The following is a 14,692-nucleotide window of genomic DNA, read 5'->3' as shown; positions in this document are numbered from 1 at the left end:
AAACCCTACATTCAACCCATCATGAAATCCACCCTCAAAACATACCCAGACTCTGACTGTTCCTCACCTCCCCACCCCCACTGCTACCACTAATCCAAGCCACCACCCTCTCTGGCCAGGGTCATTGCCTCCATACAGCTCTCCCATAACATGCTCCCAGGGCACACACCAGGCAGCCAGAGCAACCCCCTTAAATCATATACTATGTTATTCCTTTGCTCAAAACTTTCCAGGGGCTTGATGAAGCTCACCTTGGCCTCAAGGCTACATCTAACCCTCCCCGCCACCACGTCCCCCGATATCTCCAGCTGCAGGACCTCTCCTGGCCTGCACTGCCCTTCCCTCAAACATCCTCAAGGGTCACCCTCCATGGCCCCGGGTCCCTGCTCTGGTGTTGCTTTGTCTCTGAGAACCTCCTGGACACCCCCTCCCCACACACTCTCCCCGTTCCCTTGCTCTTCCTCATTTTTCCCCATTTTACCTCTCAGCCCTCCTACAAACTGACTTCTTTGTTTGCCATCTGTCTCCCCTCACTGGAATAGTATCTCGGGGAGGAGGGAGGACTGGGTCAGTTTTAACTGTGTCCTAAAACCTTAGAGCTGTGACTGTCAATTCTCATTATTTTGAGCAATGAATAAGTGAACACAGAACATTTCAGAAGCTCACATCCCTGCTCAGGAAACTGAAGGATGAGAGAGAGAAGCCCATCATTTCCATCATGGTGAAATCAAAGAGCAGGGCCAGCCTCAAGCTCTCCCAGCCCCGCAGCCTGAGGCATCCCTCATGGACCTATCCCAGGGAATGGACAATTTACTGGGTCCCCAGCGACAAGCGGCCGCCTGCCAGCCAGCTGCTCCCCACACCTCTCTGCAGAGCCTTCTGGAAGCCAGGAGGAGGCAGGATGGAGAAACAGACAAGGGGCTGCTCTGGAGGCAGAAGGACCCCCCCTCCTTTCCCTCTCCTAGACACCCAGGGCCATCAGGCCTGGAGCAGAAGTGGGGAGCCGGATGGGCAGCACAGGCTGTCACTCACCACTGCCAGCTGTGTGACCCGCACCTGCCTCGGGCTCCTCTTCAAAATGAAGCTGATGACCACAGCTTCAAAAATTTGAAAAGGGGAGCACCTGGGTGGCTCAGTGGGTTAAAGCCTCTGCCTTTGGCTCAGGTCATGATCTCAAGGTCCTGGGATCGAGCCCTGAATGGGGCTCTCTGCTCAGTGGGGAGCCTGCTTCCCTCTCTCTCTCTGCCTGCCTCTCTGCCTACTTGTGATCTCTCTCTGTCAAATAAATAAATAAAATCTTTAAGGAAAAAAAAAGAAAAATTTGAAAAAAAAGGAGAGTCTCAGACTCTTTTTCCTTTCTTATTTATGTCTCGTCACACTTAAAAATCTACAATTTAGGAGCCCCTGGGTGACTCAGTCATTAAGCCTCTGCCTTCAGCTCAGGTCATGATCCCAGGGTCCTGGGATTGAGCCCAATGTTGGATTCCCTGCATCGCGGGAAGCCGGCTTCTCCCTCTCCTACTCCCCCTGCTTGTGTTCCCTCTGTCGCTGTCTCTCTCTCTCTGTCAAATAAATTAAAAAAAAAAAATCTTTTTAAAAAAATCTACAATTTAGAAAGAGCTTCTGCTTCTGCTCCTTCACTGTGCTAGAAGTTGCTCCCTCGTTTCCAAACACCGCGCTTGAGTCACCCACCTCCTCCCCACTCTGCTCCCTTTCCCTTTCTTTTCCTTTTGGCTCATCATGTTTCCTTCCTCTTCTCATATTTTGAAAACCCTAAGTTCCAGGCAGACAGGGGAGGGCTGGCAGAATTGGAACCGGAGAACTTCCCCTTCCTGTCTTCTGGAACCCCATAGGGCAATTTCATTTTCAGCAGGAGCAAAATCAAGAGAGGCAGTGAGGAGGAGGGAGCGCACAGGAAAGCTCCAACCCATTACCTCCTCTCTCCTGGTGGCATTGCCCGAGCTTCTTACACAGGAGGGCTTCCGAAAAATGATAAAGCCTGGGTTGAGGGAAACGCACAGATCCTCTCCCCAACACCGCCTGACCAGCCACACGGCCCCTCAGGGGCCTCCAGCATCGCAGGCCATTTCTTGGCTCCGGATCGCCACTCGCACCAAGAAGGGCCCTTCTCTGTCCCAAATGCTCTCATCCTTGGTTTCCTCATCCTCCGTGGGAGCCTCTCAAGGGCACCCACCTTTCTGGGCACCCACTGGACTCGGGCTCACAAGAGGACTCAGCTGAATGCATTGTGATCTGGAAGTGCCTTCGTGTCAACCACGTCACCAAATAACCATCAGGGCCACACAGGATGCTGTGGCCCACCCCCGTGGCACCCAGGACATGTAGCCAGCAAGAAGCCCTTGTCAGTTATGAGCAGGGCAGTGTCTGCGGACAGAAAATCTGGTTTGTGCCATGCTGGCTCTTCTGCCTGTTGCCCATACAAACCGAAGCAAGTGGCTTTGCCTTTCCAAGTCTCAATTTCCTCCCCCGCACCATGAGGAGAAAGACACTTGCCCCGTCCGCCTCTGAGGCCTGCAAATACAAAACATCATACAAATGTACATTATTATTAAAGTAAATAGGGCAGCAAATCAGCCACGTGGCCCACACCACTCCTCATCCAGCCCTACGTTTTAGCAGGCCTCTGCACTCTCCCCAGGTAAGCCTGTGAAAGCCCCAAGGATGTGCCCCTCAGAGCCGCCCCCTGCCCTGTTGAGGGAAAGTGCCTCGGAGAGCCTCCACGCAGCCTGGGCACACACCATGGAGCCAGGGAGCTGTGACTTGCACAGAGAGCGGGACTCTCAGGCTGCCCGGAGTTTATGCAACAAAGGAAAGCACCGGGGGGAAGCAAGAGTCGTCTGGAAAATCAGCCACAAATGAGGCACTCGGCAAGGAAGCCGAAGCAGGAGGGCACCGCTGGAGACCCTCTGCACCCAAAGTCACTCCTCTAATGTGATAGCTGTCGGGAGCTGTCAGAGCAGTCACTCGCTCTTAATTAATAAGTGAATTAAGCAGAAGGCATGGCTTCTGGGAAGGAGGGGAGGGTGGCTCCGCACCTTCCTGCTGGAAACCTGCCAGCTATCCTCAATAGGACAAAAAGCTCTACAAAACCGCCCGCTCCAGACTGGAAGCACGGGCTCAGACACCCAAGTTCCTTGTCCCCTGGCTCTGCCACTCACTAGATTTGGGACCCTGACCCTGACCGTGTCGTAGCCTCTCGGAGACTCAACTTCACTTAGGACATCTGCAGATGGGTGTGAAGTGTGCCAACACACCACCTAAAGGCGAAGCTGGGTCTGACCACTGAAAGGAACAAGGCTGGCGATGTGTGTGGAAGGGGAGGAGGGAAGGAGGAAGGAGCAAGCCTGCCCAAGCCCCCCACCAGGGGTCACCCTTCCTGGCCAAGAGATCCCACACTCCCAACATCGGAAGCCGACTTTGGGCAGGGAAGCCCATGCTGCACTCACTGCCTTTGCGCATTTATCTGATCTCACCGAATGGACTGAGGTCACCTGGCCGGCTGCCTTATGACTTTTAGAGAGCCAGACGGAGCCGGACACTTGCTACATGTATAGACGTATAGTCCCCACTCCAACACTTGTGGTTTGAATAACTGATTTTAAAAGAGCGCTTCTCTTCACTATAAGAAATTTGGAAAATATAGAAAAGTTTAATGGAAGAATCAGATGTTTCCTAAAACCCGACATCACCACCATTATCACTCGGATATATTGTATTCCATTCTATTTTTCATGACCTGTATGATTCTTTATTTTTTTTACAAAATTGTATTTATACCCTGTTTACCTTTGGACCTTTATTGACTTAATATATATTATTAGCATTTTCCCATATTCTTATGTATTATCCAATGTAACTTTAATAGCTTCCTTGATTTCCATTTTATGGATGAGCCGTATTAGATTTAATTAATCCCCCCATATAATGTTTTGTTACAATGAATAATGCTGAAAGGAATATCCTTGATTAGAACTATTTTGCACAGCTCTGATTATGTCCGTAGGATAAGTTCCTAGAAGAGGAATTGCTTGCTGGTTTAGAGGGTATATTTTTGAGATACGTCTCCCGTGTTTGCAAATGATCTTCCCACCAGCTAAGTCTGCAAATGTCCACGATCCTGGCACTCATAGCAACACAGGGTGTATCGTTTTCATTTTTGCTCGTCTGGCAGGTGGATAATGCTATCTTATTTCTAAGGTACTCTTGTAATTATTAGAGAGGTTGGACACTTGTATGTCTTTTTCTGGACATTTGCATTTCTTTTCTCTTTGTTTGAACTCCCCCTTCACATCCTTTGCCTACTCTTCTATCAAGGCACAGACTGATATTTTTAACAGTAGATGGGAAGAGATTTAGTTCATGGAGGTCTTTGCTGACCCTGTCCCTGTGTTTAACAATCCCTCCATTAAGGCATTAATGCTAATGTCTAGCTGATATCCTTTCCTTGTGGTTGAAGCCCATCCGCTCCCATCCTGTCTTCAGTGGGGGACACCACTCTCTTTCTCTCTCTCATCGACCCATGTGACCTTTCCTTGTCACCTGTCAGCTTCTCCTTCAGGGGATGAAAAACTCCTCTTCATTTTCACCTAACCAAGGACAAATTAGGAAGTCAAGGTATCACCCTGTGATGCTGTCCCCCCTCTTCTCCCATTGCCAGGGTCTTCCTTCCTCCATCATCGCTGCTCACCTGGATGGCAGCAAATGACATCGGGACCAGCCCTTGAGCCCAGCCTCGCCTCTCCCAAACCTCGCCCCACCCTCCATTCCACAACTCCCGCGTCCTCAATGCAAATGGGACTGCCTTTTCCTGCCTAAAACCCTTCTGCTCCTCAGCATGGCCAGCTGGTCCTTCCCTACCTGGGTATACTCCCACCCCCTCTCCCTCCTGCACCCCAAAAACATACCTCATGTGCTCAGATACAGCAACACCCAAGTATTACTCAGACTGCTCTGACACACCGTGCTGTTTCATGCTTTTGAGCCTTGCCAGCGTGGCTGCCCTCCTCCTCCCCCGCACCCCCCACCCCTGCATCCACCTGGTAGGATCCTACTTACTTCCCAAGTTCCTATCGGGTGTCACTCTCTCCAGGAGGCCTCCCCTGACCATGCCAAGTAAGGGTAAGCTGCCCATCTGTTTCCTCTAGCTTCTCTCTATGCACGTGGGTTCTTCCACCTTCCAGGAAAGGCACTGCAGCCCCTTGGCTTTCTGTCCTTTCTTGTGCTCTCCCCACCTCCCCCCTGCCTCCTGTCCCTTAGCTTCCCCAGCTCTCTCCACCCTTCAAGGCTGTCTCACCCCCCCGCCCCACACCCCCAGCAGCCAGGTCTTTGGCGCCCACTTTGGCTCCTCAGACACACAGACGGCTTGGCTGCCTCAGAGGCCAATGGTCCTCCCTGGCAAGTTCCCACAGGACAAGGACCATGGCTATCCCTTTTCACACAGACTCCCCAGTGCCTGCCTCAGCACTGCACACAGTGCACAGCATGCCTTTGTTAGCACAGAGACGTGCCTCTGGACACCCCCTTGCCGCAGTGTGCGACATCCCTGGGGTCTCCCCGAAAGGTCCTCCCAGGGGGCTCCAAGCACACCCAACAGATCTGTCCGGCCAGTAATGAATCAAGTCTGGCTGGAAGGAATGTGGAATTTCAGCCCCACATCATAGAAGCTTCCTCAGAAATGAGAATCTGAAGGCAACTCCAAATTCGGTTTTGTTTTTGTAAAGGTAACTGGTGATAGAAGGGTTTTATGCTGTGGACCCCTTCTTTCATTCGTCCGACCAGGAGCTGCAACTAGATGTCTCAAGTCCGTCAGCTCTGTGCGATTCAGATTGAATAATATTTTTCATATCCTCCTCCTGCTCCTCCTCCAACTGTACCCGGTCCCCTCTTTTCTGTTCCGGCGTCCGGCAGGCACTCCCCCAGCCCTGGCTTTGCAGCAGCCCTGCCCAGTCACCCACTCAGGGGAAGAGTTTGCTGCATGAATCCGGGAAGGTGGGGTTGAGTACACCGTGCGCAGAAAGGGCACTCCATAAACTCTGCTTAACGGAGGGCAGGTGTCCCTGTCTCCACCGTCGGGTCAGAGAAAAATAAGGAGCCCAGAAAAAGTAAATGGTCTATTCAATTTGGAAGCAAGTGAAAAAATGAGCTACAAAGCAAATAACATGGACTGAAGGGTTGGCGGACCTCGGTTTGGGTCCTGGCTCTGCTGTTGGGTCAGGGCGTGAAGACATCAAAGCCTGCCCCCTCTCTGGGGCTCATTTGCCACATCTGGAAATGAAAGATTAGATTTGAAGAGAGAGCCTTGGGCAGCAGACAGGCTCTGCCAGTCAAGGCGGTACCTGGAGAGACGTGTAGGCTGGCCACACCCCTCCCTGCCTTGCCTTCCCGGGGACTCTGGCTCTCAGCCACCTTGACAGCCTCAGAGCAAAGGTGAGGTTCCTGAGAAACCACAAAGGGCCTCTGCCACCGCCCCCCCCCTTCCTCCTCCAGCAAGGGCCAGGATCCCGGGACCAGACAGCCCCTCCTACAGTCTCCTCACAGCGCTCCGCCTCCTCCTCCAGCTGAATCTTCTGCTTATCCATTTCCTAAAGATCATCACGGAGGCTCCACAACCTTCCCTTTTTAACAACTCTTGCTGACGGAAAATTCTTCCTCATACCTAATCTAAGTCCATCTGCTGCAATTTCTGTCTATTTTCTCTCGTTCAATCCTACTGGAGATGGAGAACAGCTGGTCGCCATCCTCCATCCAGCGTCCCCTCCTAAACCAAAATCAGTTATTACATCACCCCTCAGCCTGTTCTTCCTGTGGCGGAGCAGCCACCATCCCTCTGACCTGCCCTCACGGATCCCAGCTCTGACAGCATCCCCGGGCGCTGTGGCCCACATGAGAGCCCACGCCGCAAGCTCCAGGTCCCTCAGAAGCTCCACCATCCCCAGCTGGATCTAGGATTCGAGCAGCAACATCCAGAGAGAAGAACAGCACGGAAAGGGGATCTGTGAGAACATCCGAGCCCCTAGCTCTATATATGAAGAAACTTGAGGTCAGAACAGGCAAAATAGGTGCAGTGCCCAAGGTCACTGGTCACAGGGATCTGGTTCCGAGTGCTAGATGCCCAGTATTGCCAGCGCAACCCCCGAGTGGCTGCAGCATGTCCTTGACCGGGCGAGAGCAGGACCAGCCTTCACTGAAAAACCAACTGCCCAGACACTCCCCGCCCAAACGCCACTTTCTGAACCCCGAGGCAGATGTCTGCAACTCCACTGTGAACAGCTTGGACTTCCATTAAGAACTCAAACACTTCTGTCAGTGGCAACACTCTTCACTATTTACACCTTAGTAAGAATAAGGAGATTTGATCCTTTGTAGCTCTGGAGAATGAGATTTAGGGGTCAGAAGGGAACTAAGAAGAAAGGGACTGGGAGAATGACAGGTGCATTTCATAGCTGGCTAATATGTCCAAGGTCAGTCTTACGAGTGGGTGTCAAAACAGCGGAGCAGCAGGGGTCCTGCTCGTAGGGTCCCTGGGCATCTAACAGGCCTGTGTTCAGAACCCTCCCCCCTGGCACTCTCGTGAGGGGTGCCCCCCCAGGCGCTCTGGGGAGGTCTGCATGGAACAGAACGTGGTGAAGCATTGCCTCACAGCTCCTGCAGGGCAACTCCATAGGCATCCCAGAATTCTTGACTTCCCTTGGCTAACCATTCTAGAAGTGAGGTAAGCAGGGTGTCGAAAATTAAATCTCAACCTCTAGGCTGCCCTTAAGTGACAGGAAGGAAGAATCAGAAAGGAAGGAAGAAGAAGTATATATCAGATTAAGTAAGATCGTTCAGTGTGCAATAGACCCGAGTGGGGAGGGAGGAAGGGGGCATGTGTGTAAGAAAAAGTGAGTCCAGTGAAGTATTTATTAATAATTTGAGCTGTGAATTTTTCCCAAGAGTGAAGAGGGAAAATAACCCTGTGTGGTGAGGACATTTCAGAGCCTAGATTTCAAAACAGCTTTCACCCTGTGATGAAAAAAGAAACACCATTCTCCAATCTCTTCACCTTTCAGGTGTGAGGGGGATATTCCAGACTATTTCAAACCTCCAGACACACACCCCCAGAACAACTGGGGAGTTCAAGCATTCATTCAAGAGAAAAAAAGAAGACATCTCAACAGGACTCACAAAAACACCTAACACAATAAACGTGCTTATTTGATTTCCCCAAAAACCACAGCATTAAATTTTAAAATAGAAGAACTAAAAGGCTCTTCTCGGATAAAAATGTCCATATGTTTTGAACCCTATTTTCAGGGGACAGTTTTCTTTAACAGCAAAATTGGCACAAAATGATGAGATCAAAGTAGGTTGGTGAAGAGATTATTTACTGAAGTGTTTATGATGGGAAGAGATGACAAGAAAAAGAACAGAAAAGTAAGGGAGGGACTTTTACTTCCCAGGTAAGTCACCCAGGGCTTGTGAAAGCAGAGACAGGCAATCCCCATTCAGCACAGCAGTTAAAAGAGAGAAAGCCTAGTTGCCCAACTGGGGAGAGGAGAAAATGCTAGATCGATGGGTGGTGCTTGCCAGGGTTCTGGCGAAAGCTACCATGTTCCGTGAAATGACGAATAACAAATTTAATTTTCCGAGCACCCATCAGTCCCTTCACACACAAACAGGCACCATGCTTCACAAGGAACCAATCAGCCTAACACCAGAGACTGAATTCTCCAAAGTGGATCCCAGCGGCGGGGCTGGGTCCTGGATCGCATGCCCCATCCAAGGTGAAGTTGCTCGGGTGGTGTTTTGCATTTCATCAATTATTCTTCGGCTCCCATTATGCTTTTTTTAGTCTAGAGTTGTTATTTTAACGATCTTTGTTCCAAATGAGGAACTACAAGGAAGAGGAATGAGGAGGAGGGAGAAGCAAGGGTTCCTCATGTGTCCCACTTGCACTTGCACTTCCCAACGCTCCCTCTGCTCCCTCCCCCAACCCTGCCTTTTTCCTCTCCCGGGCATGAGTCACCATTCAGGAGCTGGTTTAAAAGCCTTACTTTGAATGTCCTCTATCATGATAGAAATCTAGCAGATCAGCATCAATTGAAAGGACCCTCAATTTTCGCTACCAGTTTTTTGGTTTGAGGCACCTCTGAAACTCAAAAGCATTTTCTAGTTTTGTTACTGCCTTCTAGAAAACTGAAGTGCCCCCCCACACTCCCCCCCACCTGCTGGGTGCCACCTCTCCTGAGCTCTCTGGGGGTCCCATGCCCTAGACAGACCACAGGGGAGAAGGTGTATGGCCAAATCCACCCCAACAGCAGACAAAAGCTCCACGTCCACTCCAGGCTCCCAAACAAAAAGGCATAATTTGCAGGGCTGCAAGTTTGTTCTGTTTACTGTCAGACAACATGTGCGGAAGAGAAAGCTGACTGTATCTTGACCAAAAAAAAAAAAAAGTGAGGCAGCTGTTTTTTTTAATCATTGTGAGTAGATCTTCGACAATAAGGACTCCCCCCTGAAATAGCTTTCTAAAGGAGGTGCAGGACCTGTTGTGGCCGTTAAAGAAAAGAATTAAAAGCTGAAAGTGATTTGTGGAACTAGAGAAGGGTGCCTGTCATCCGCATTTCAGCAGGAAGGGTGTCATAGGGACAAGGGGTTGCAGAAGGATGTCTCTCCCAGGATATTCACTTCTTGCCAGGACTGGTACTTGAACTCCCCAGCTTCGGGACTAGGATAGAAATCAGGGTGAGGCAATTCACCTGACTTCCCTCAAAGCTCCGGGGGCTTGTAAGATGGGTCCTGGACTGACTGGGCTCCAGAGTGTTCAAGCAGGTTTAAAAGCACACCTGGTGAAGGGCTGTAGGGCTTTCAAGTAGGAGCTGCCTGCGCCAAAGCTGGCAGGAAGTTCAAGACCAAGCACATCACCTTTCTCTCCATGGGGACTTCTTCCTAGGACGCCTAGCTAACACCTCCCATTTGCAGAAGCTCCAAGAAAGGAGTTTTCCCCAAAAGTGGGTCTCAGAGCAAGTAAGGTCCTTGTGGTCCTGCAATTTAGAATGCATAAGGGTGTTTCGAGGCTGAACCAGCTGCTGACCGTGGCGAGCTTTCTGCTTGAAGAGCAATGATCAGAAATGGTGTGGATGGAGGTTCCTGCACCCTCCAGGGCACAGATGTACCTGCACACTTAAACAGAGGCAGCCCTTAGGGGTCTGCCCTCTGCCTCTTACAGTCACTGGTGTGTTCTGTCCTGAACAGCTCTTCTCTGGTAAGGGTGTAACCTTCACAGGGGATACCATTTAGCTCTGTCCCCTTTATTTCAGGACACACCAAGCCCGGACAGTCTTCCAGTTTTCAGGAGCTAATCAATTAAGTAATTTCTTTTCCTCTGAGAACTGTTCCGTCGGTTTCTCACCAAGTTGGGCGGCACATAAATGCCCACCAGGTCAAACAGGACAGCCGCCCACACCCCGGGAAATTTCTTTTCCCATCAAGAAAAAAAAAAAAAATAAAAGAACGGAGACAGAGTGGGCAAAAGGCTCGGAGGGAGGAAGGAAACACAAGTTTGGGGAAGGACTCAAGTTGAAGGTCACATAGTTGGGGGAAGGCAGGTCAAGGTAATGGAAAGGGAGCAGACCCTCTGGCAGAAAACCCCACCCACCAACTATTTCTCAACATCAGCCTCCCACTGCTGGGTCTGCCAGGAAGCAGCACATCCAGGGGTCCAACTGCCTTCACCCAACAAACCCGAATTTACACCCCAACCGTGCAGTCACCGGAGCCCCAGCCTAGACCTATTTCCACAGACCTGAGTGCAGCGAATTGAGAGAGGAGTAAACAAAGCCAGTTGAGACAGCGCAGAAGTTTTCTAAATTGTCAGCTTGTTTTCATCCCAACAAAAGACGGTGAATTCCCACCTTTGTCGCGTTCTCTCCCCTAAACTTTTCTTTCTGCAATCCCTCTACATCTGCTACCCTGCCAGCCGCTGAGAATGGCCCCGCCGGGGGAGCAGCACCCCCCGGGACGCAGGCAGGAGTACCTTTTCCGCGGAGCGGAGGGGCGGGTGTCCAGAGGCTCGCTGCCCTGCCGAGCCGTGGAAGGATGCTGTCGGGATGGAGCACGCTGACGATTACGCGTCCCTGCCTCTGCGACCAGACCTTTCGGCAGCTCGGCCCAACTGTGCTAGCGATGCACTTAGCAATTATCTGCTGGCGCCGACGCCCCGCCCTCTGCTCCTGCGATTGGCTCTCGAGTCCCGGGCAGGACTGCATTGGTTTCAGCAGACCTCACTCATTGCTTTGGCTCCTACTATTATCTAAGCCATCAAAGGAAATAATTCCATGTTTCATTGACAACCTGTAAGGCTCTCCTCGGGGCCCGGGGTGGGGGCAGGACTGGGAGTCCGGTGGAGGGAGGAGGGGAGAGTAGAAAAAGTGGGGGTGGAGGGGAGGGGGGAGAAGGAGAGCTCTCGAGAAGGGGTGGGGGGTGAGAGAGAGAGGGAGAGAGGGAGAGATGGAGCTATCAAGCAATCAGATTCTTGCTCCAGCATTTTAACTTCCACAAAACAGAGCCCATAGCAACAATTTTCTGGCCTTATTTTTCCCCCAACTGGTGAATGTTCCTGAGGGCAGAGAGAAATAGAACAGTGGGGTTTCTGCTTGTGTCGAGCTCTGGAAAGCAGAGCAAGGTAAGAGCTGAAGGAATATAGTGATGTTTTTCCCGGGGCCACCCTGGAGGGCATGTGAAGGTCATTTTAGATTATTTGGGGGAACATATTAAGCGCCTTCACTGGACTTTGTCCATCAGTTCCTTCCCTCACGGTCCCCCTAAATCCCCAAAGGAAGACAATTTCCCTTTGCAGCCGATTCAGTCTCAGAAGAGCTGTTGTCCAAGTCAGTGAGAGTCTGGAATTCCTCCCTGTTCTTGCTGGGAGGTCCAGAGAGACCGGCATTCCAGAACTCACCATTCTGTTGAGCCCTCACCTTTGCTTATTCTGAGCTGGCTTCAACTAATGGTTTAGATTTATGACATCAGCCAAAGCAAGGGGAGAGAGGAGAACGAACTCAAGGGGTGGGGACAGCCTAAACGCTTTCTCTTGTTCAACAAAAATTCATAAACCTCAAGTTTTGGCCTATATTTCCTTTAATGTATTTTTTCACCATAGGCAAAGGACATTATTTGGTAGATGAATATTTTTAAGAAGAAAAAAAGAATTTAAAAGGGATCTCTTCAAGAAAGCTCTTAGAGTGTCAAGTTTCAGATTAGTTAGAAACTAAGCCTTCACCTTTCTAGGATCTGTACATCTCTGAGCCTAGGCTGTAGTTTCAGTTCCTCCCCCCACGGTCTGCAAGCACAGTGACCCTTATCACCATCTGCATCCTCGGAAGCAAATGGCTTGAGCCCCCCCCCCCCCCCCCCGCGCCCTCCCTACCTTGTCCAGTGAGCTTCTGCTTCGTGAGCACATGCCTGGCTTCCTAAATATATTACCAGCCCCGCAAGGACAGAGACAGCATCATGTGTATCTTCATAACAACACAGTCACCACCTAACACCCAGTGAGTGGGATGACTAATAAAACCCAATTCAAAACAAAAAGTGTGCATGGCCCTATGCCTCGTGGAGTAATCATGGCACTGTGAGCCCTCATGCAGCGGGGGTAGGGGAGGTAGGGGCCCAGCCTGGAGTCCAGCAAGCAAAAATTCTGGACTGACTTGTGACAACTGCAGCTAGGAAGTCCCTCCCAGCGCTCAGGGCCTCTGTTCTCTCTAGAAAATGAGGCAGCTCTTCATCAATGCCTTCCTTCTCCCTCAAGCATTGGAAGGAAATGAGATGTGGGATGCACATTTTATTTGTGAGACCTATACCACCCCAAATTAAGTCATTTCCATAACAGCTTTCCAAATATCAGTAGAGCTCAAAGGAGAGTGACTGTCTATTAAGAATAAAAAACTAGGACAGGGGATGTGGCAAAATATTTGTTTTCTATTTTATTGACTCGTCTAGGTGAAATTCTTACAAAGAGGCAGTGATGAAATTAAACTTAGCTATTCATTTAAAAATGACACTGCCCCAGAAAATCTGGCATGTTCGGTCATGGTGTAAAAACCATAAATAACACCTTTATGATTTAAGCAGTAAGATTTCCACATCCAAGAGAAAGCAGGCTTCGGCTTTGTTCCCTCACACTATCCCTCTGTTCCTTGAAAAAATAAATAAATAAATAGATAAGTGAATACGAGAAATAAACTCTATTATAAGAACTCTCTTGAGCATCTCTCAAAAGTTCAGTTGTCCTTAAAGGAAAAGGAAAATATTTCAAGTGATTTTCTAAAATGCTTTGTCTAAAACAGCTTGTCCTTACATGTACTATTTGCCTTTTGAAGATGAGAGAGAGAGAGAGCTGCAAACAGTTGTTTATGTCAGTGCCTTTTAAACTGCCTGGTCATAAAATATTCTCTTTGAGAGAAGGATGATCCCTTTGTGTCCCATAGATCAACCGCTTAATTCTGAGAGTTCGAGAACGCATATTAAATATGCAGATTCCACTGGCACTTGCATTTGTATTAAATATCAGCTTCATACAATTTAAATGCACTGGGGTATGAAATGTACCGAATTCCATTTGAGTGGCCAGGGCCCCGGCAGAGTCGCCTGTTTTGACATGACAGTTTCAGCGCATTAGCGGTCCATGAGGCTCTGGGGGGTTTGTGTTCCACGTTGAGACATTCAGGCCAGAGTGTGGGTTTCTTTATTAAAACGCAAACGAAACAGCAGCGCCAGGAACCAGCATCTTTCTTGCGGGTTAACCACTTGCTAGAACAAATCACCCTGACCTTCCGTCAGAACCACTTGCTAGAACAAATCACCCTGACCTTCCGTCGGAAGCTGGGGAAGCGCTGCGTTGATGCTTCTGTTCATTACCATTTTCCCAGTTACCATTTATTTATTTTTTTTAAGATTTTTTTTTAATTTATTTGACAGACAGACATCACAAGTAGGCAGAGAGGCAGGCAGAGAGAGGGGGGTAAGCAGGCTCCCCGCTAAGCAGAGAGCCTGATGCGGGGCTCGATCCCAGGACCCCGAGATCACGACCTGAGCCGAAGGCAGAGGCTTTAACCCACTGAGCCACCCAGGCGCCCCCCCAGTTATCATTTATTTACGCCAAATCCTGTTCCTCAAAGGGAGAAGAGGAGAATAAATCTAGGCAATGCCAAGAAAGAAGGAAAAGTGTGGAAACATGAGTGGGGAAAAAAAAGAGGGTGACATTCAACACTACATCTTTGCTAATCAAGTTGAGCCACACAACACCGTTTTGGTGAAAACATGATATTAGCAGGATTTCTTCAAGCCAGCGTTGGATGAAAGGAAGGTTTTTCAGAAAACTTCTCCTAGCACAGCTCCCTAAGTAGAGAAACTTGGAGAAACATGCTCACAGCTTTCCCTTCCTGCTGATGGCTGTTGTGAAACTTTATATAATCTAATTCCCTCTCCCTCCACCCGCCCACTCCACCCCCCAAATCAAACCTGTGGAGCCAGTGACATTTCCACTAAGTACGAGAGGGGATTGTGGTTGCCAGGAACGTGTCAGTCACCATGAACCCTTCTTAATGATTTCATTAATTACTAATGAGTCTTCAGAAAGTTGGTATTAAAATAGACAGGGCTTCATGAGGCTCGAAGACCATAAGGAATCTTT

General features: G+C 49.7%; 1 protein-coding gene across 3 annotated transcripts in view; it reads right to left on the bottom strand.

Moving 5' to 3' along the window:
* ZMAT4 (zinc finger matrin-type 4) overlaps positions 1-11,171 on the bottom strand; it is a 382,160-nt gene extending 370,989 nt beyond the window's left edge. For all 3 annotated transcript variants that reach the window (XM_082715041.1, XM_082715042.1, XM_082715043.1), the window contains exon 1: positions 11,036-11,171. The gene's annotated coding sequence lies outside the window, so the exon portion shown is untranslated. The remainder of the gene's footprint in view (positions 1-11,035) is intronic.
* Positions 11,172-14,692: the final 3,521 nt, after the last annotated feature.

Source organism: Mustela nivalis, assembly GCF_964662115.1.
Source record: "Mustela nivalis genome assembly, chromosome: 20".
Taxonomy (NCBI): Eukaryota; Metazoa; Chordata; class Mammalia; order Carnivora; family Mustelidae; genus Mustela; species Mustela nivalis.
This window is presented reverse-complemented; position numbering and strand designations above follow the sequence as displayed.